Source organism: Canis aureus, chromosome 5 (assembly GCF_053574225.1).
Source record: "Canis aureus isolate CA01 chromosome 5, VMU_Caureus_v.1.0, whole genome shotgun sequence".
Lineage (NCBI taxonomy): Eukaryota > Metazoa > Chordata > Mammalia > Carnivora > Canidae > Canis > Canis aureus.
In genome coordinates, this window is record NC_135615.1 from 65,117,884 (window position 1) to 65,139,230 (window position 21,347).

At 42.3% G+C, this 21,347-nt stretch overlaps 1 long non-coding RNA gene and 2 pseudogenes across 3 annotated transcripts; all 3 read right to left on the bottom strand.

The window, feature by feature from the left end:
• Positions 1-3,832: 3,832 nt before the first annotated feature.
• Positions 3,833-4,330, bottom strand: LOC144313494 (cofilin-1 pseudogene; annotated as a pseudogene).
• Positions 4,331-8,712: 4,382 nt separating this feature from the next.
• Positions 8,713-9,805, bottom strand: LOC144313495 (glyceraldehyde-3-phosphate dehydrogenase pseudogene; annotated as a pseudogene).
• An 8,513-nt stretch (positions 9,806-18,318) lies between these two features.
• On the bottom strand, positions 18,319-19,407 carry LOC144313496 (uncharacterized). Of its 3 annotated transcripts, XR_013379141.1 has the most exons (3): positions 19,024-19,407; positions 18,858-18,914; positions 18,319-18,476 (listed from the first exon to the last, which is right to left on the bottom strand). It is a non-coding gene; the product is annotated as an uncharacterized LOC144313496 (long non-coding RNA). The 3 variants fall into 3 exon arrangements; XR_013379142.1 differs by lacking the exon at positions 18,319-18,476 and having other exon boundaries at positions 18,816-18,914; positions 19,245-19,407; XR_013379140.1 differs by lacking the exon at positions 18,319-18,476 and having other exon boundaries at positions 18,816-18,914.
• Between the last annotated feature and the right edge of the window lie 1,940 nt (positions 19,408-21,347).

Genomic DNA, 21,347 nt, shown 5'->3' on the forward strand with positions numbered 1-21,347 from the left:
CCAGTCCTGACATTGTTATTAGAGGTTCTATGAATGGAGCACAACAATTAAGTTTCTTTTGTTCTTGCTCCGTGGGGCCCACAATTGTGAATCTATAACTTGCTGTACGGATTCCAACTTATTAATCATTTGAAAGCAAAATTCTATGTAATGATTGAAATCGAAAATGAGGATTTGATAAAGGGAAGTGTCACCTGACACCATCTTCTTCCCCGGTGGATGCCAAGTGGCAGATTCTTGAGTTGCCCCCGACCCCAGAGTGGGTGGTGGGGAGCCGAGGTGTGGGCCAGACTAGGGAAGGCTGGAATGTTCCTGGGTGAGGGTGTCATCCCTGCCCCATGCACAGGTGTGGACCAGGCCTAGTGGGTCCAGGCAAGACCTTCGGTTTGGCCATGGTGGTGTTGGCGGCTGCCTCCTGGGTTTCCTGCCTGGTTTGCTGCCAGAACTAGGAGGCTGAGCTGGGAAGGGTTCAGCTTTTCGGGCCAGACCTCATCGTGAGAATTCTAAGTTCTCACACCTGGGCAACACTTTTGGATTCAGGAACTGTTTTACAACCACGGACCCATTTAACCTCACAGTGTTCATGGGAGGTGACAGGACTGGATTTATTATCCCCATTAGGTAGGTAGCAAACTGAGGAGCAGAAAGAAAAAGTGACCTGGCCAGATTACAGAGCAAGGACTCCAGTGAGGTCTCCTGACCTGTAGAGCAGTGAGCCCCCATCCCCCAATCACACTCTACTCTGTGCCAGGTTGGGCCCCTCCAGGGCGTCCAGGACTTGGGGCACAATGTCCAGGGCTAGGTCCTGGGAAGAGAAAAGGATCTACTTCTCTTTCCAACAGGATTGTGCAGTGGAGAAAATCTCAACCCTAGTGGTTTGGGGAAGGGAGTATAACTTGGTTTTTGTTTTAATTACTAAAATAAAAATTTTTAAATGGGGTCTATGCCCAACATGAGGATCAAACTCACAACACTGAGAGCAAGAGTCTTGGGCCACTCGCTATTTACAGGAAACCAGAAATGAATCACACTCCTATCTGCTGATCGGGCGAGTCTGGATCTTGGCCATTTGTGACTTGTTGGATGCTGTGTTTCAAGGCACAACCTTGGTGGTGTGGGAGGAAGGGTTTGTCCAAGGGGACATAATTTGGGGGCACAACGCCCCCTGTCTTAGTCCTCCTCAGCCTCTCCATGATTACTGTCTGCCCTCAATGCCCACGTTGTGACCCCAGATCCCTTGTCCATGCTGCTGGGACAGTGGTCTGGACTCTTAAGCCACCTTGAGAAGACCAGGAGTTCTCTTATTTTCAACTGATTCCATCATCCTTTGCTTCAGAAGGACGCTGCCACATCCACGTTGACACAGGGTGCTGCGGCTCAGAGACTGTCCCCAGGATTTAAGTATCGAAGGCAAAGGCCAGGGCTGGGTGCAGGAGACCTGGGTCCTAGCTCTGTCGCTGAGGTCCTGGGAGACCAGCACAGACTCTATAATTGCTCAGCACCTTGGTCTCCCTCCCTTTTATTTATTTATTTATTTATTTATTTATTTATTTATTTATTTAGTCTCCCTCCCTTTTAAAGTTGGACTCATGGCTCTGGTGCTCTTCCAGGCAAGGGTGACTGGGAGGCTGGTGTAGGAGCATGAGGAAGGGTTGGTGATGATGCTGGCTCTGGAAGGAGTGTCATTGTGATCCTAGAGCTAGGTGGCCTGAGTTTGAGATTCCAGCTCCTTCGCTTACTGACCTGCTTCAGTTTCCCCATCTGCAAGACGGCGATTAAAAAAATCCTGCCGGGATCCCTGGGTGGTGCAGCGGTTTGGTGCCTGCCTTTGGCTCAGGGTGCGATCCTGGAGACCCGGGATTGAATCCCACGTCGGGCTCCTGGTGCATGGAGCCTGCTTCTCCCTCTGCCTATGTCTCTGCCTCTCTCTCTCTCTCTCTCTCTCTCTCTGTGACTTTCATAAATAAATTTAAAAAAATAATAAAAATAAAAATAAAAAAATAAAAAAAATCCTGCCATAATAAAAATCTTTAGAAAAAAAAGGGGGGGGGTAGCCCCGGTGGCGCAGTGGTTTAGTGCTGCCTGCAGCCCAGGGCGTGATCCTGGAGACCCTGGATCAAGTCCCACGTCGGCTCCCTGCATGGAGCCTGCTTCTCCCTCCGCCTGTGTCTCTTCCTCTCATTCTCTCTCTGTGTCTCTATGAATAAATAAATAAAAATCTTAAAAAAAAAAATCCTGCCTGCTTCATGGTATTACCACGAGTATTAGCCAAGTTGGTTTTAGTAAAGCAACCAGCCTAGTGCCTGTAAGTAGTCAGCAAAAGGCAAGAGCACCGTTTCCTCGCTCCCCTTTGCAGCTGACAGCATCCCTATGGCATTGGGCAGAGGGCTTGCCTTCCTGGAGAGCCTTGCTCTGCCCTGAGTCCACATGGCTCTGGGATGTGGCCTGGTGGAGGGTCAGAGCCAACAGGCTGGTCAGGATTGGCTGGAAGACAGGTTGAGAAATAATGACCAACACAGAAGCTTTCTGGAGATTTTCTTGAGGGTTCTTGGTCTTTTTGCTAACTTCCATGGTGACAGTGCCAAAATCAAGTTCAATAAGAGAAAATGTTACGGTGTTGGGGAAGGGAATGGATTTTGATGCCCTCTCTCTAGCTGTGCGGCTTGGGGAAATTCGTTTAACCTTGCTGATTCTCAGTTTCTGTATCTACAAAGTGTGGGTAGTGGTCCTTCCCTTTCAAGATTCTTGTGAGAATTATCTGAGACGATCTAAGTAAATAACATAGCCTCTTTGTCTCAGATTAAACATGGCCACAACATTTTGTAATTAAGTTTTTATTTTAATTTCAGTTTGGTTAACATAACAGTGTAATATTAGTTTCAGGTGTGCAATATAGTGACTCAACACTTCCATACAAAACCCAGTGCTCTTGACAAGTGCCCCCTTCACCCCCATCCCTTCACCCACCTCCCTTCCTATAACCGTGTTTGTTCTCTATAGTTAAGAGTGTTTCTTGTCCTCTCTCTCACTCTCTGTTTTGTTGCTTAAATTCCACATATGAGTGAAATCATATGTATTTGTCTTTCTCCGACTGACTTAGTTTGCTTAGCATTATATTCTCTAGCTCCATCCATGTCATGGCAAGATCTCATTCTTCTTTAGGGCTGAGTAATATATATATATATATATATCACCTCTTCTTCATCGATTCATCTAACAATGGACACTTGGGCTGCTTGCATAATTTGGCTACTGTTGATAATGTTGCTATAAACATAAGGGTACATGTATTCCTTTGAATTAGTGTTTTTGTATTTTAGGGGTACATATCTGATAGTGGAATTCCTGGATCATAGGGTAGTTCTATTTTTAATTTTTTTCCCCACAACATTCCATTTATACACAGAACTAAATAGACAAGCACAGTCACTAATGCGGTTAGAAGTTGGCATCCTGGGAAAAGGAAGGAACAGGTGGGGAACTAGGGTGTCATTAAAAAATACAGGTCCCCCCAAACTGGGGTGCCTGGGGGGAACTTGGTCTGCTTCAACCCAAGAGGAATCAGAAGATCAAAAGCGTTTTGGGAAAGCCAGAACCGTCAGGGATAGAGAGAGGAAGAAGGCCCAGGGGATGAGGGGGCTGTTTGGCAACTGGGGTGAAGAGATTGCCCTCCCCTTGCTGGGATCCCCCCAGCCCCTCCAGTCTAAGCAGGAAGGGGGCAGCTGCAACCCCCATGGGCAGGTCTGGAGGGGGCTCACAAAGGCTTGCCCTCCAGAGAGATGATGGCACTGCCCCCCAGTTTCTCTGCCAGGGTGCAGTGGACCTTGACCTCCTTATAGCAGATTGCTTAAAATTCATGCATGATCCAGGTCCTCTTTTTCTTGATGGCATCCTTGGATCTGGCATAAATCATTTTTCTCTTAAGGAGTGCAGACTCAGGTGCCCAGAAAATAAACACCAGGTCCTCCTTCTTGCTCTCCTTGGTCTCATAGGTTGCATCATAGAGGGCATAGCGGCAGTCCTTGTCTGGTAGCATCTTGACAAAGGTGGCGTAGAGGTCGTCTACAGTCCGGCCCACATCACCTACCAGGATCTCCTTGCCCTCCTCGAGGATGATGTCCTTCTTGTCTTCGCTCAGGCAGAAAAGTACTGCCTTCTTACGCTTCTTCACCTCCTCTGGTGTTGAGGACTTAGGCACCTTCATGTCATTGAACATTTTGATGACACCGTCAGAAACCACCACGCCAGAGGCCATGTTTCTGGAAGTGAAAGGGAGGTAGCAAAAAGGGTCAGAAGAGATGAGAGCCACTGCAGCTGCTGCCAGGATCCGACTGAATCTATTTTTAATTTTTTGAGGAATCTCCACACTGATTTCCGGAGTGGCTGCACCAGTTTGCATTCCCACCAACAGTGCAAGAGGGTTTCCCTTTCGCCAACACCTGTTTGTTATATTTTTGATTTTAGCTATTCTGACAGATGTGAGGTGATATATCACTGTACTTTTTTTCTTTAAATTTATTTATGATAGTCACACAGAGAGAGAGAGAGAGGCAGAGACACAGGCAGAGGGAGAAGCAGGCTTCATGCACCGGGAGCCCGATGTGGGATTCGATCCCGGGTCTCCAGGATCGCGCCCTGGGCCAAAGGCAGGCGCTAAACCGCTGTGCCACCCAGGGATCCCTATCACTGTACTTTTTTTTTTTTTTCACTGTACTTTTGATTTGTATTTCCATAAAGATCACTGATGTTTAACATCTTTTCATGTGCCTGTTGGCCATATGGATGTCTTCTTTGAAGAAATGTCTGTTCATGTTTTCTGCCCATTTTTAAAATTGGATTATTTGTTTCTTGGGTGTGGATTTGTATCAGTTCTTTATATACTTTGGATACTAACCCTTTATCAGAGATGTCATTGGCAAGTATCTTCTCCCATTCTGTAGGTTGCCTTTTAGTTTTGTTGATTGTTTTCTTTGCTGTGGAGAAGCTTTTCATTTTAAAGTAGTTCTATTAGTTTATTTTTCCTTTTATTTCCCTTCCCTCAAGAAACAGATCTAGAAAAATGTTACTATGGCTGATGTCAGAGAAGTTATGCCTGTGTGCTTTTCTAGGATTTTTATGGTTTTGGGTTTCACATTTAGGTCTTTAATCCATTTTGAGTTTGTTTTTGTGTGTGGTGTAAGAACATGGTCCAATGTCTTTCTTTTATATGTGGCTGTCCAGTTTTCCTAGCACCATTTGTTGAAGGAACAGTCTTTTTCTCATTCTGTATTCATTCCTTATTTGTCAAAGATTATTGACCATGCAGTTGTGGGTCCATCTCTGGGTTTTCTATTCTCTTCCATTGATCTGTGTGTCTGTTTTTGTGTCAGTATCATAGTCTTGATCACTACAGCTTTGTAATATAGCTTGAAGTCTGGAATTCTGAGGAGTCCAGTTTTGCTTTTTTTTTTTTTTTTCCTCAGGATTGCTTTGGCTATTTGGGATCTTCTGTGGTCCCACACAAATTTGAGGATTGTTTGTTCTAGTTCTGTGAAAAATGTTGTTGGTATTTGGAGAGGGATTACATTGAATGTGTAGATTGCTTTGGGTGATGTAGACATTTTAGCAATATTTGTTCTTCCAATCTATGATCATGGAATGTCTTTGTGTCATTTCACTTTCTTTCACCAATATTTTATAGGTTTCAGAGTACAGGTGTTTCACCTCTTTGGCTAAGTTTATTCCTAGGTGCATTATTTTTGGTGCAGTTATAAATGGGATTGTTTTCTTAATTTCTCTTTCTGCTGTTTTGTTATTAGTTTATACAAATGCAATAGATTTCTGTACATTGGTTTTGTGTCCTGAGACTTTACTGAATTCATTTATCAGTTCTAGTAGTTTTTTGGTGGGGTCTGTGGGGTTTTCTATATATAGTATCATGTCATCTGCAAATAATGAGAGTTTAACTTCTTCCTTACCAATTCGAATGCCTTTTATTTCTTTTTCTTATCTGATCACTGTGGCTAGAACTTCCAGTACTATGGTGAATAAAAGTGGTGAGAGTGGACATCCTTGTCTTGTTCCTGACCATAGGGAACAAGCTTTCAGTTTTCCCTCATTGAATATGATGCTGGCTGTGGTTTTTCACATAAGGCTTTTATTATGTTGATATGTGAATGATTCTTTAAATGTAACATTGGATTCGGCTTGCTAGTATTTTGTTTATCAGAGAATTGACCTATAGTTCACTTTTTGATGCTGTCTTTATCTGGTTTGGTATCAGGGTAATGCTGGCCTCATAGAGTGAATTGGATGTTTTCCTTCCTTTTCTATTTTTCAGGATTATTTTGAGAAGAAGAAGAGTTGTTACCTCTTCTTTAAATGTTTGATAGAATTCCCCTGTGGAGCCATTTGGTCCTGGACTTTTGTTTGTTGGGAGATTTTTGATTATTGATTCCATTTCCTTGCTGATTATCAGTCTGTTCAAATTTCCCATCTCTCCCTTACTCAGTTTTGGTAGTTTGTATGTTTCTAGGAATGTATCCATTTCTTCCAGGTTGTCCAATTTGTTGGCATATACTTTTTCATAATATTGTCACAATTGGTTGTATTTCTGCGGGGTTGGTTGTTATTCCTCCTCTCTTGTTTGTGATTTTGTTTATTTGAGTCCTTTCTCTTTTTTTCTTGAGTCTAGCTAGAGGTTTATCAATTTTGTTGATTTTTTTTTTTTTTTCAGAGAACTGGCTCCTGGTTTCATTGATCTGTTCTATTGCTTTTTAAGTTTCTATATTATTTATTTCTGCTCTAATCTTTATCATTTCTTTCCTTCTGCTGGTTTTGGATTCTGTCTGTTGTTCTTTTTCTAGCTCCTTTAGGTATAAGGTTAGGTATAAGGCTTATTTGAGATTTTTCTTGCTCCTCAAGGTAAATAGGGCCACAACATTTTGCTACTCTTTCTATAGAGGAAGAATCTATTTCCTGACCTCTGAATGAGGCCTGGCCTTGCCACTGGCCTTGCCCAGTGCAACACAGCAGAAGGGACATTGCAGACTTTGGAAGCTCGGCCTTATGGGGCAGTGCAGCTTCTGCGTTGGCCCTCCTGGAAGCTGCCCTGAGCCCACTAGGTCAGGAAGCTGGTCTAGGCTCCTGCAGGAAGAGAGGCCACACAGAGGGCCACCAAAGTGCCAAGCCAAACACCCCTGCACAGCTCCTTGTCCCGTGAATGAGCACACCCTGGGACTCTCCAGCCCAGGGGAACTTCCAGCTGAAATAAATAAGAACTGCCTAGCCAACTTAGAGAATTGTGAGAAACAATACGTCGTTGTTGCTTTGTCATCAAGTTTTGGGATGGTTTGTTAATGTAGCAAAGGCTGCCCCAAATGGTCCACAGTATAGACTGGTTGAATTGAATAATAGTAGAGGTGAGCACAGTCCTGTGGAAAATAGAGCCTGTGCTTTTAAACCCAAGCTGCTAATATCATTATTGTCCACACTGATTGGTTCTCATAAGAAAATAAAGTAACACAATGGAATAATCATTATTGGTTGATGGCTTCTTATTTCCCTCTCTCCTGGGAGAAAGACCACAGTCAGGTGGAAAGCTTCGACAGGCCAAAGGAACAGTAACTTTCTTTGTGCACAAACCTTTAAAATCTCTATCTTTTCATGTCTGCAGTAACTGCGTCGCCTCATTTGGCCACCTGGGATGGTGCCACAACTCCTATTAATATTGCCGTACGTGGCAGCATTGCGCTCCAGTGCCACGCTCTCGGCTGCCTGTGTGGGGCACAGAGCCTATTTTTAGTGTTTTACATCTATAATTATGTATGTTTCACTGCCTCTCAAATGCATATTTGTTCTGGGGAGAGGTTACGGTTATGTAATCTAGGTTATTTTTGATAGGGCAAATGTGTTATACCAACCTGCTAAGTCTCTTTCAACCAGAGAAAAATGTCCAGCTGTTTCTCCCTCACTCAGACTCCCATGGAATCAGGGGTGAATTTAAAAATATTGAAGTCCTAATAAATCAGAATAAAACCAGCCATTACATCAACTGATATGTATGAGGTGGATATTAGTCTCGCTTGTAAGGACTAGTTCAGTCTATGACTCAATTTGTGATTTTTACAAACTAAAGTTCCCTTCAAGGAAACTAATCTACTGGGAATAATGCTGGTCTTAACAGGATGATATCAACCTTGCTGACTGCTTGGATCAATTTCCCAAGGTGTCACGCATTTGGCTAAAACGTTTCCCCAATGGTGGTTTCTAACCCAAAAGGAAGGACCAGCAAAGCCAAGGCTAAGTGGGTGGGCCCCAGGGAGGGAGATCTGGAGCCAGGACTCACAGATGGAGCAGGTGACCTGGGGGGCGGGCACCACTGCGGCAGACCAGAAGGAGTCTAGGCAGCACCCCCAGAGCTTGGAGCTGCAGATGTCTACGCAGGTAGATGGGTGGAGGTTAAGGTATCAAAGCAGCTGGAAGCAAGAAGCAAGCAGCTATGGATAATCAGGCCAGCAAAATATACCCCCCAAAAGTTAATTTTGCTTGGGCAAATGCATATCATTTTAAAAATGATTTATTTATTTACTTAAAATTATAATTAACATACTATGTCATATTAGTTTCTTTTTGGGGGGGGGGTACAGTATACTTTATTGATAGTAATGACAAGGTAGTGCTCCCCAAGCCCCTCCCCTTCCTTGGGGTCTGGGATGTAAATTGAAGGTCAGGAGATTCTCAGTGTGTTGGGGGATTAAGTTGGGGCAGGGACTCCCCAGCAGCTGAGGGCCTCTCTCTTCCTCTTGTTCTTGCTGGGGTTGGTGGTCCAGGAGGCTCTTACTGCTTGGAGGCCATGTGGACCATGAGGTCCACCACCTGGTTGCTGTAGCCGAATTCATTGTCATACCAGGAAATGAGCTTGACAAAGTGGTCATTGAGGGTAAAGCCAGCCCCAGCATCGAAGGTGGAAGAGTGGGTGTCACTGTTGAAGTCACAGGAGACAACCTGGTCCTCAGTGTAGCCCAGGATGCCCTTGCAGGGCATCCGATGTCTGCTTCACCACCTTCTTGATGTCATCATATTTGGCAGCTTTCTCCAGGTGGCAGGTCAGATCCACAACTGACACGTTGGGGGTGGGGACACGGAAGGTCATTCCAATAAGCTTCCCGTTCAGCTCAGGGATGACTGCCCACAACCTTGGCAGCGCCAGTGGAAGCAGGGATGATGTTCTGGTCAGCCCCTCGGCTGCATGCCACAGCTTCCCAGAGGGGCTGTCCACAGTCTTCTGAGTGGCAGTGATGGCGTGGATGGTGGTCATGAAACCCTCCACGATGCCAAAGTGGTCATGGATGACTTTGGCCAGAGGAGCCAAGCAGTTGGTGGCACAGGAGGCATTGTTGACAATCTTGAGGGAGTTGTCATACTTCTCGTGGTTCACGCCCATCACAAACATGGGGGCATCAGCAGAAGGAGCAGAGATCTTGGCCCCGCCCTTCAAGTGAGCGCCAGCCTTCTCCATGGTGGTGAAGACCCCAGTGGACTCCACAACATACTCAGCACCAGCATCACCCCATTTGATGTTGGCGGGATTTCACTCCTGGAAGATGGAGATGGACTTCCCATTGATGACAGGTTTCCTGTTCTCAGCCTTGACAGTGCCGTGGAATTTGCCGTGGGTAGAATCATACTGGAACGTGTACACCATGTAGTTGAGGTCAATGAAGGGGTCATTGATAGCGACAATATCCACTTTGCCAGAGTCAAAGGCAGCCCTAATGACCAGGCTCCCAATACGGCCAAATCCGTTCACTCCGACCTTCACCATCATGTCTCAAGGACGCGGCTGGCACTGCACCAGTAGATGCGACTGGCTGTTGAATGGGGAGGAGCAGAGAGCATGTCATATTAGTTTCACGTGTATATTCAACAATTCTATATTGTATTGTGTTCCCCGTGGTAAGTGTGCTCTTAATCATCATCCCTTATTTCACTCATCACTCTCCCACCTCCCTCTGGCAACCAACAGTTTGTTCTCTGTAGCTAAGAATCTGTTTTTTTGTTTTTCATTTATTTGTTTTATTTCTTAAATTTCACATATGAGTAAAATTGTATGGTATTTGTCTTTCTCGGACTGACTAATTTCACTTAGGCTTATACCCTCTAGATCCATCTATGTTGTTGCAAATGGCAAGATTTAGTTCTTTTTTGATGGCTGAGTAATATTCCGTTGTATATATATTTCACATTTTCTTTATCCATTCATCAATTGGTGGGCGCTTAGGTTGCTTCCATATCTTGGCTATTGTAAGTAATGCTGCTGTAAACACAGGCATGCATATATCTTTTTGAATCATCGTCTTTGTTTTCTTTGGGTAAAATACCTAGTAGTGCAATTGCCGGATTGTAGGGTTGTTCTAGTTTTAATTTTTTGAAGAACCTCCATATTATTTCCAGAGAGGCTGTACCAGTTTGCATTCTCAACAACAGTGCATGAGTGTTCCTTTTTCTCCACATCCTCGCCAACACCTGTTATTTCTTGTGTAAGATACACCATCTTTTACTCGCTCACTCATTCAACAAACATTGACAAAATATGCACCGTGAACCAGATACTATCTTAGTTACTGAGGAAACATAAAAATTGCCCTAAGCATCCACCTTAACTTAAAAGGTATCTTTTTTCCCAGTGTATCAAAATATTTCTCAGTTTTCTTAGAAAATGGAAGAAAGGAAGAAAGTTCATCATCTGGATTCCCATCTCTTAGGGAGAATTCTTGTCAATATCTCATATATATCTTTCTTACTGTTTGTATATAATATTTTTTTCCCTAAGTTTGTTTAGGTAATCTCTACACCCAACCTGGGACTTGGGCTCATGACTCCAAGATGAAGAGCTGCACACTCTTCCTACTGAGCCAGCCAAGTGCCCCTATAATAAATATTTTTTTAATCTCAGAATTGAGATCACATCTTATAAACTCTTTTTTCTACTTGGTATTATATTGTGAGAAGTTTCCTATTCCTCCAATATCCTTTATGAATATGACTTTTAATGGATGTAGAGAATTCTGTCTCAGGAACATGCAGTATATCACCTAACCAGCCTCCAGTTGCTGGTCAAAAATGTTGTCTCCAAATAAAGAATTTTCCATCCCCCTTACTTGTCATTTAAATGCCATGAAAAAATGCCACCTACTGCTTTCAGGAAAAAATGAAAAGCATCTAAATAAAGAGTGGAGGTCTCTCCCATTTGAGAATTGCATCAGGGGAAATTATAGAATTAGAGCAAATAACCTTCAATTTGCTCTAATTTGTACAAAATTTTTCAAACTTCTGTACTTCTGATACATTATTTTCACTATTATTGCTTGCAGAATGATAATCACCAGTGTCAGCAAGGGCGGAGAGAAAGGAACACTTATATATTTCTGGTGAGATTCAAACTTCCATTGTGTTGAAAGATTTAAAAATACTCAGATCCAGCATTTTACCTTCTAAGAATTTATGTTAAGGAATTAGTATTAGAGATGTGTCCAAAGATTTATGAAAAACAATATTTATATCAGCATTATTTTTGTGCCTCATACACAGTAACTTCTAAAAATGGAAGCTATAATTACTAGTATTACCATCAATTCCTTTTCCAGCCCCATCTGGCTTTTAGAATAAGAATATTATAATTAATATATTTTTACATTGTATGTCATCTCTTTCCAGAATTATTTTTTGACACTTACATTGTTTTATAATCATGTTAACTGCAATTATTGAGAAATTAACTTTAAGTTTTTTGGTTCTCTGCTTGGCAATCTTTCTTTTATACTGCTTTTCCTTCTATCTGAATTATTTATTTCGCTTCCTTTTTCAGCCACCTGGAGTATTTCTTTGATCATTTTTTTTTTCAACAAAGTAATAGCCATGGCATATGTTCTGAGTCCTTCCATGTAAGATTTCCAAATATACAAATGGCAGCATAGCTACATACACAATTCTTAGTTCCCAGTCTCCTTCCTCCAAAAGTCTTCCCATTTTGAAACATTTTATCCTAGAATTTGCTAAGAAGTTTGGCCTAATGCAACTTTTCCCTCCCTTTTTTTGAGGGAATTTGGGATTTTTTTTCCTCCAGAGGACTAAATCTTTATAGGATTTAAAAAAAATTGTATCCTTGAAATTCAAATATCTTACCCACATGTGTCCCAAAGAACTCTTATAGGGTCAACAAACCTTTTCGTAAAGGGCCATGGAGTTTTGTGGGCCTCGGTGATTCCATTCTGCTATTGTAGCCCAAACACAGCCATGGAGGATACAGTAACGAGCAAGTACGGCTGTGTTCAAATAAAACTTTATTTACAAAACTGGTTGAATGGCCCACAGAATGTATTTTGCCTTTAGATTCTAAAGGCACAAGTCTTTCTTCAGCTCAGAAGAATTCTCCATCAAATTATTAATGAAGTTTTTCTCCCTCATTTGTTATCACCATTTCAAATCTCCCCTACATGGATATTTGGTCCCCAGCATCGAGTTTCTTCCCTCTCCCTTTCTTTGCCTCTCTCTCTCTCTTTTCTCATTATCTCCATTTGTTTTCTCTTTCTCATTGATTTCGGGGAGAGTTCCTTGAGTTCATTTCCTAACTCACAGATCCAGTTTTCTGCTCTATTAAATCTGTTCTTCATTGCCTTCATGGCTTTAGCGAGTTTCCAGGATTGTTTTTCACTGGGGAGCTATCTCTCTGAATTTCAGGCTTTTCCATGAAAAGAAACAAAATCTAAGCTTATGGGGAAATACTCCAATCAGAGATTTTTTCCCCCTTATTTCATGGTACAGTTTTACATGGGGAAATTTTTTAGCACATTTTCTTTGATTTCTCAGAATGAGCTCCATTTTGTAAATCACAGAAACTTTACACATGCTTGTTAAATTTTATCATATACACTCACAGAGAGAAAACCTGTTTACCCACCACTGCAAATTGAAGTTCTGTGAGAATCTTTCTTTAAATATACTACTCACAGAGGGAAAAAGAACTTCATTTTCCATCCTACAGTTTTATTTTTTAGTTTGGGAATTCAACTGACTGTAAGAAGCAGGATGTGAATTCCTGGGGAGGGTGAATGGGCAGCCCAGGGTTTGCCAGTTTGCTGGTGCGGGCATGGGACTTCAGTGTCTGAAGCCACCTGTGGGGCTGATATGTACTCTTATGGCTTCGTCCTCTCCCCAGTTACACTCACCTCTGTCTTTCAGGTAATAGCTCCACTTGGTCTCATTAGACAGAGAGGTTTACTGCTGCCCCAAGCACTATTCTGTTGTGACTATAATAATAGCCCTAAATGAGGGCACCAAATTCATTCCCTCAATGGCACAGTCATTCTCATTGTGAGTCTCCTCAGCAATACCTTTTTTTTTTGCTTTGCTCACAATTCATGCTGTGGGAAAGGCCGGGTATTGGTAGTACTGTTGGCTATTTCCCACTTTCCAAAGTCCTTGAATATGTCCCATACCAACTGCTCTGTTGGCCAGCTTAATAAAGAGCAAGACTCCAAGTTTGAGGGGGGGGTTTCAGACTCCTGGGGATTTATTCTTCCTCTGACTGGACCTTCCCCACCCACTGGACTGTGAGCTTCCTAATTCTTTACTTCAACCACTTCTTTCTCCCTTATATCTTTTAAAAAATCCTCCAAGATTCTAGTTCCATCATGGCCTATTCTCAAACATTGATCCGCCTTCCTCCCTTCCTTCCTTATTCCTTCTTCCTTCTTCCTTCCTTCCTTCCCTTTTAAATTTTGGTCCTAATGAGGTTTTGAGAGGAAGGTGAGTTAAAAAGATAAGCCAAAGAGCTACCTAGAAATGGAAGCCACAGTTTGTTCTTGATTCCCTCTAACTAATTGAATTAATGATCTTAGAAATTTTTCTTGCTTCTTGCAATAAGTCAACTTTCTTGGAAGGTATCTGTAGTCCCTCTTTCATTGAACAGTTCTGTCCTCTCACAGGGCCTCTGATTTTTCTTTGCTTCTCTGTGTCACAAGGAGTTCTGTGGGAGATTGTATGGGTTCCTGTCTGAGTCATTCAGGCTGGGGTGATAGGACAATGGGATGGATTAAACACAATGAAGTTTTATTTTGCTGATTCAAAGGTCCAAAAGCTGAAGGGAGAGGGAGCTAGATATGGATAAGGTAAGGGAGTTGGAGTTGGAGGTAGTCACAGCAGGAAGCCCCAGCTCTTTGCTCAAGAGTCCCTTTTTTTGTGTATGTTTTGTCTTTTATTGCAAGTGACACAGAATCCAACTCAGACTGGGCTAAGTGAGGAACAGAAATCAAAGGGCCAATCTGGTTTCAAGTGAAATTGGATTCAGAGCATAAACTCTGAGACTTGAGAATAAAGTCTGTTCTTGAGAATAAACTCTGTTCTTGAGAATCCAGTTTCTTTCTATTACTTAGATTTGCCTTCAGCCATCACCTTCATTTTCAATGTAGCCCTTGGAACTTCTGTGTGGTAAAGTGGCTACCACAGCCCTGGCCACTTGGAAGGCATAAAATGTAAATTTTTTGTAGGCCATTTCCTGCTTTGCATTGTGTTGTCACTAAGCTTTTTTTTGTAACAGCTTTATTGAGATGCAATTCACATATCATACAATCTGCCCATTTGAAGTATACATTTCAATGGTACCAGTATATTCACAGAATTGTGTAACCACCAGTCATTTTAGAACATATTTTCATCATCTCAAAAAAAAACCCCATATCCATTAGCAGTCATTCCTCACTCCTCACCTAGCTCCCAGATCTAGGCAATTACTAACATATTTTCTGTCAACAGATTGGCCCATGCTGGAAATTTCCTATAAATGGAATTATATATCACGTGTGGTCCTCTATAACAGGCTTCTTTTGTCTAGCACATATTTTCATCCATGCGGTAGCATGTATCAGAACTTCATTCCTTTTTATGACTGAATAACATTTCATTGTATGGATGTACCACACTTTGTTTATACATTCATTGGCTGGTGGACATTGGTTTCTTTCCACGTTTTGGCTATTATAATGCTACTCTAAACATTTGTGGACATTGTGCAGACATTTGGTTTCATTTCTCTTAGGTATATATTTAGGAGTGAAATTGCTGGGTTGTATGGTAACTCTATATTTAAGCTCCAGAGGAACTGCCAGACTTCTTTTCCAAAGAAGCTGCACCATTTTACAATCCCACCAGCATTGTGGGAGCATTCCAATTTCTCCACATCCTTGGCAATCTTGGTTAGTATTTATCTCTTTGGTCACAGCCATCCCAGTGGTGTGAAGTGGTATCTCATTGTGTACACCCACCAAACTTCTGAGAGCCATTCTGATTAGACTACCCTGGGTGGTATGGCCATTCCTGAACTAATCACTGTGATCCATTTGGTGCTGTATTGGCCAGACCTAGATTATGAACTCTACCTCGGAAATCTGCCCAGACCAGGTGGACTCAGAAAAAAAGAAGGATTGATCCCAAGGTTTTGTTTTTGTTTTGTTTTGTTTTTAAAGGTTTTATTTATTCATTTAACAGGGAGAAAGGGAGTTAACAGAGAGAAAGGGAGCACAAACAAGGGGAGTGACAGGCAGAGGGAGAGGGAGAAGAAGAAATAGGCTCCCCTCTGAGCATCCTCTCTGGGCTACTTCAACAATCCAGTACATACGGAGCCCTTGGGTGGTTACCACAGTGTTTTCATTTGCAAGTTGGAAGAAAAACTCTTCCAAAAAATCTGCAAGTCCCCTTTCCGCTGTAAATGTCAGGATCCCACATATTATCTGATCATAGGGTCTACAGCAGGTAAGCACGGCCTCATATTTTCCATCCTGATTTCTCTGTCTTTGTCTCTCTGCACACCACTCCCTAGCCCATGTCATTTGGTCACCTCCAAGGGGCACCCTGTTCCTGGATCCTGGAAAACTGTCTGGGCTCTAGGAATAGCTATTTATTTCAACTTTAGCTGAGTCTTGGATCCTGTAGTCCTGCAGGTGGAGGTCTGAGCAGTGGGTCCCTGGCATGCTGTGTGTCCAACTTGAGAAATAAAAGGCCAGGCTGCAGGATGGATAAACAAACTCATACATTTGCTACCAAAAAAAAAAAAAAAAAGGGAAAGAAAGAATGAAAAGATATTGATTATGTGGCATTGAAGTGCCTGGGGCTTTAACAGGCATTCAAAATTGGATGCGTTGCTCAAGATCAATAGGAGGTTTTATGCTTCTGACCTTAAAAAGTATAGCACCATGTAATTTCAACACAGACAGCTATAAGTAGATCTCCTAACATCTGGCATGTTCTCCTCAGGTACTTCTGACACATGCATGCACATCTCTGGGGCCATTTTCCTTCTTTGCCAGCGGATAACAGTGGACAAATATAAGGATCTTTGAGAATGTAGAATCAATTCTTCCTGGTCTGGTTACCTTAAATGATACCCTCACGAAGCAATGGTGAACCCCGGATGGGCAGCTCATAAAAGGAGGAAGGTAGGGTGGGGTTTGGAGGTTGGAAACAAATAAGAGAAGGGTTTTGGAGTGCCCACATTGAGTCTGGGGCTGTTGTGAGTGAGCATGGGTTCTCCTCTGTCTCTGTCACAGCCCCATGGGATGGGAGGCGACCAGGTTACAGAGGAAGAAAAAGTCAGTTGTTTCCCTAATTGAATAGGAGTATGGCTACAGCCAGAGGGATGGACCACATGGTTTCCTTTTTTTTTTTTTTTTTTAATTTTTATTTATTTATGATAGTCACACACACACAGAGAGAGAGAGAGAGAGAGAGAGAGAGAGAGAGAGGCAGAGACATAAGCAGAGGGAGAAGCAGGCTCCATGCACCGGGAGCCCGACGTGGGATTCGATCCCAGGTCTCCAGAATCGCGCCCTGGGCCAAAGGCAGGCACTAAACCTCTGCGCCACCCAGGGATCCCAGACCACATGGTTTCTAAGGGGATGTTATTGCCCAAGATTTCCTATCCATGTGTACACACACACACACACACACACACACACACCACTTCTCCCTAGCATAGGATAAAGTAGAAGCAGAAGAGTATCACCTTTATGGTTAGGGGTCCTGACAGCCTGAAGTTCAATCTCAGCTCTGCCAGTTACTAGCTGTGACTTGAAACCAGTTACCTACCTTGATGATGCCTTGGCTTCTGCGTATGTAAAATAGGGATAATGATAATAATTAATAATAATATCTATGTGTTAAGTTTCTAGGAAGACTAAAAGAGTTAATATAGGTAATTTTAGCATGTAGCAAACATTCAAAAAATGTTACGTGAAGTTAGCTACTAGCAGACAAAAGGCCTAGCAAAGAATGTGGCTGTCACGGGTTGCCCAGGTGTATATGTATAAATTGATTTCTACAGAGATTCTGATTCAGTTTGGCTGAGGAGGGCCAGAACCCGGCCTAATGTCCCAGACACATGCACATAATGCAAAGCTTGCGGCCAGCCTCCCAGGCAGTGGATTCCTACCTGTTGCCCCATCTCAGGCAGTGTCTCTTGGGGTCCCCACCAGAGCACTCTGACTGGGTGAGTCTGCAGCACTTCTCAGTGCTCTGGCTCCCACAACCCCCGCCCCCACCTCAGGGACACTCTTCCCCCCCTCTATACCTTCTTTGTTTACAGGCACATGTGTATTTGTTGGGCAGAGTTGTACAGAGTTCTTTCCCTTAATTTTGTGGCAGGATAAGACGGCTAATCTGTTTTGACATGCTATCTAAACGGCCCTCAGATCAGTATACGGAAGAAGTCATCCAGAAGTCATGTCTTTTATACACATGTACTGGTGTGTACAAGAGAAAGAGTTATATTGGCTGTGAGGGGTTGAATAATAATGGCCGTTATTATGGCGAATTCAAGGTCCTCACATTCACGCCACATATCAAATCCTCTTTCAATGAGACCAGTTCCATCAGCTGTCAGATTCTATTAAATATATCCCTCAGACCTACTGACCAGCTGACAGGAGAGAAACTCAAAACCATACACCCACCATTAGCATCATAAAATGTGAAATCAGCTGGAAGGAATGATAACAGAACTGAAAACAGAAGAGATGAAAATCTGTAATGCCCTTGTGTGCTTCTAAATAGAAACCCCAAGAGTTACAAACACACCCATAAAATACTGAGGTAAAAAAAAACAAAAAACCCAAAAAACCCCACAAAACCAAAACAAAACAGAGGTCGTCCTGTTGTATGCTTCATAACATATAATGGTTCTTTTACCTTTTGTTAATGAGAGATTTGCATAAATGTTTCATGAGGTTAATACAATGCATAAACCGAAACATTTATTAGGCAACATCTGTGCTGTTTTCCCAGATAATGCAGTGTTTCTTCCAAGTCAATGAAATATAACCTATCATAAGGTTAGGTTGTTAAAATACTTGTGCAAGGGCTGTGATCATATTTTACACGTTTACAAATGCTCCAGTCCTCCCAGGGAATTTCTGAATCAGGCAAGAGTGGGTGATGGCTGGCACCTAAGGAGAAAGTGGAGAGGTTCTCTTGGAGGCAGAGCATCGGTCATTCAAGGAGATGGACTTTGTAAAGACAAGAATAAAATGTCTGTGTGTTGACTAGATCTGCTTCACCATTTCTTTAGTCTAACTTCAAGTTTGGATATATTTATTTATTTATTTAGCTGAAATAGTCACTTAATTCTCTGCAGGGGTGGGGAGGGGTGGGAATTAGATCTGTACTTAAAATCTTCTAAGAATCCAAGAATCGGTCATAATGCCCAATGGCTTTGTGCAGCTACAATCCTATCATGAGATTGGATCCATATGGGGGTCTTTAAAGCAAAAAACAAAAAAAAAAAGTTATGAGACCAATAATTTTTAATGAAACTTGGCTTAGCTCACAAGCAGGTCTAGCAGATGAAACAGCAGTCCAAGCTGGAAACATGACTTTTCTTCTTCCTGGCAGGGATAAAAGAAAGCATCGTTTCAATTAAAGAAGACCCTAATGGAGATGTGTTTTGTATTATCAATTTTACGCAAGTGGGGATTAAGGCATTGTCTCTTTTACCACATGTCTCTAAGCAAGTCCTCTCTTGTTCTCACAGAAGTGTTAGGCCATTTTGAAAGTGGGACTCTACTGGATCCTGAAGTTTGAGTTTTTTTAATTCCACCCTTGAATTTTGAATTTTTGGATGGGAACTTTCAAATTTTTGTTGGAAAGTTTTAGTAGGATGTAGTATTAGTCAGTATGGGCTGCCATAACAAAATAGCCTACAGTTGGTGGCTTACACAGCAGAAATTTACTTCTCATGGTTTTGAAGACCAGGAAGTATAAGATCAAGGTGCTCCATTCCCCAGTGAGGGCTTGCTTCCTGATTTGCAGGTGGCCACCTTCTCACTGTATCCTAACATGGCCAACAGAGAGAAAGGAAGCAAGCTCTCTGGTGTCTAGTCTTATTGGGCACTTATCTCATCATGAGGGCTCCACCATTATGACCTCATGTCAACCTAATTACCTCCCAAATGCTCCATTTCCAAAGATCATCCTGTTAGGAGTCAGGACTTCCACATATGAATTTTGTAGGGGACACAATTCAATCCCTAACAATGTTCTTTGAAAGCTCCTGTCTTCCTAAAACTTTGGAAGAATTTGGGAGGCAGAAAGTCTTTAGAAAATGAGAGTGGTATTCTCTTGTGCTTTCTCTCTCTCTCTCTCTTTCTCTCTCTCTCTCTCCAGTGCCTTTGTATATCACTTTAGTGTAAGGTTTCTGAACCTTGGCACTACTGGCATTTTGGACTGGATCATTTTTGTTGTAGGGGTCTTTCCTGTACATTGTAAGATAGTTAGCAGCATTCTTGGCCTCCACCCACTAGATGCCATTAGCATCTGTCTCCCACTTGTGACAACCAAAAATGTCTCCAGACATCATCAAATATCCCTTGGAGGAAAAAATCACCCCCAGTTGAGAATACTAATTTCAGTGTTTTCTGACCTTTGAACATCAATAGGTATTTACCACCATATCTAGCTGTCTCTGTAGGATCATTTGCTTAAGAACAAAGGTGACTTTTTACTTAGAAATCATCAAATTCAGCTCATGTCTAATGGTATAGCACCATCTATGTAGGGAAATCTCACACATTAGAACACAGAGGAGGATGCTGCAGCTGAGGTCAAGAGGTTATTGGTTGTGTTCTCCTCCAAGATTTTGGTGGATTCCTGTCTCACATTTAGGTCTTTCATTCATTTTACCTGCACCCCAATGTTTATAGCCCCTGTGTCCTCAATAGCCAAACTATGGAAAGAGCCCAGATGTCCATCAACAGATGAATGAATAAAGATGTGGTATATACATACACAATGGAATATTACTCAGCCACCAAAAAGAATGAAATCTTACTATTTACATTGACATGGATGGAACTGGAGGGTATTATGCTGAGTGAAAAAAGTCAATCAGTGAAAGGCAATAATCATATGATTTCACTCATACGTGGAATTCAAGAAACAAAACAGAGGATCATAGGGGAAGGGAGGGAAATAAAAGAAGGTGAAATCAGAGTGGGAGACAGACCATAAGAGACCCTTAAATATAGGGTTAAGGGTTGCTGGAGGGGAGGTGGGGGGGGATGGGGTAACTGGGTTCTAGGCATTAAGGAGGGCATGTGATATAATGAACTCTGGGTGTTACATGCAACTGATGAATTACTGAACTCTACTTCTGAAACTAACGATACATTACATATTAACTAGTTGAATTTGAATAAAATACGTTAAAAAAAAGAACACAGAGAAAGAAAGCTGTTGCAAGTAGTGGTATTACCTGTACAACCTTAGGAAAAAAGGAGCCACAGGACCTTCTCATCCATCTTCCTGCCTTCAGATGGGACAAATAGGCAAAGAGAATCCGTCTTGCTGTTATGAGTGCCAAGGTGGGGAAGGAGGATCTTCCTGTTAACCTCCCCTTGCCACTGCCTCTGACTTCACTCTGCTCTCTATTCCCTGGTGCTCTTACTGCTAACTGAAATTATCTTGCTTATTTATATGTTGACATTTGTCTTTATTTTCAATGGACTGCCTCCCTGCTAGAATATAATCCCCATTAGAGCAAAGACATTGCTTGCCCTAAGTGGCCGTGGACCGATTTAGCCAAACTTGGGGGTCCTGGTATCACACTGCCGGGATTGAAACCCAAAACTTGCTCCTTATGAGCTTTGTTGACCTTGGCCAGTTATTTAGCTTATCCAACCCTCAGTTTCCTCCTTTGTATTTATTAATAACTGAGTTAAATAAAAAGGACTGATTTTGATCATATAGGACTAAGTGGACTAATACTTATCATATAATATGTGTTCAACAAATATAAACTCTTACTTTCACTGCTGTAATTA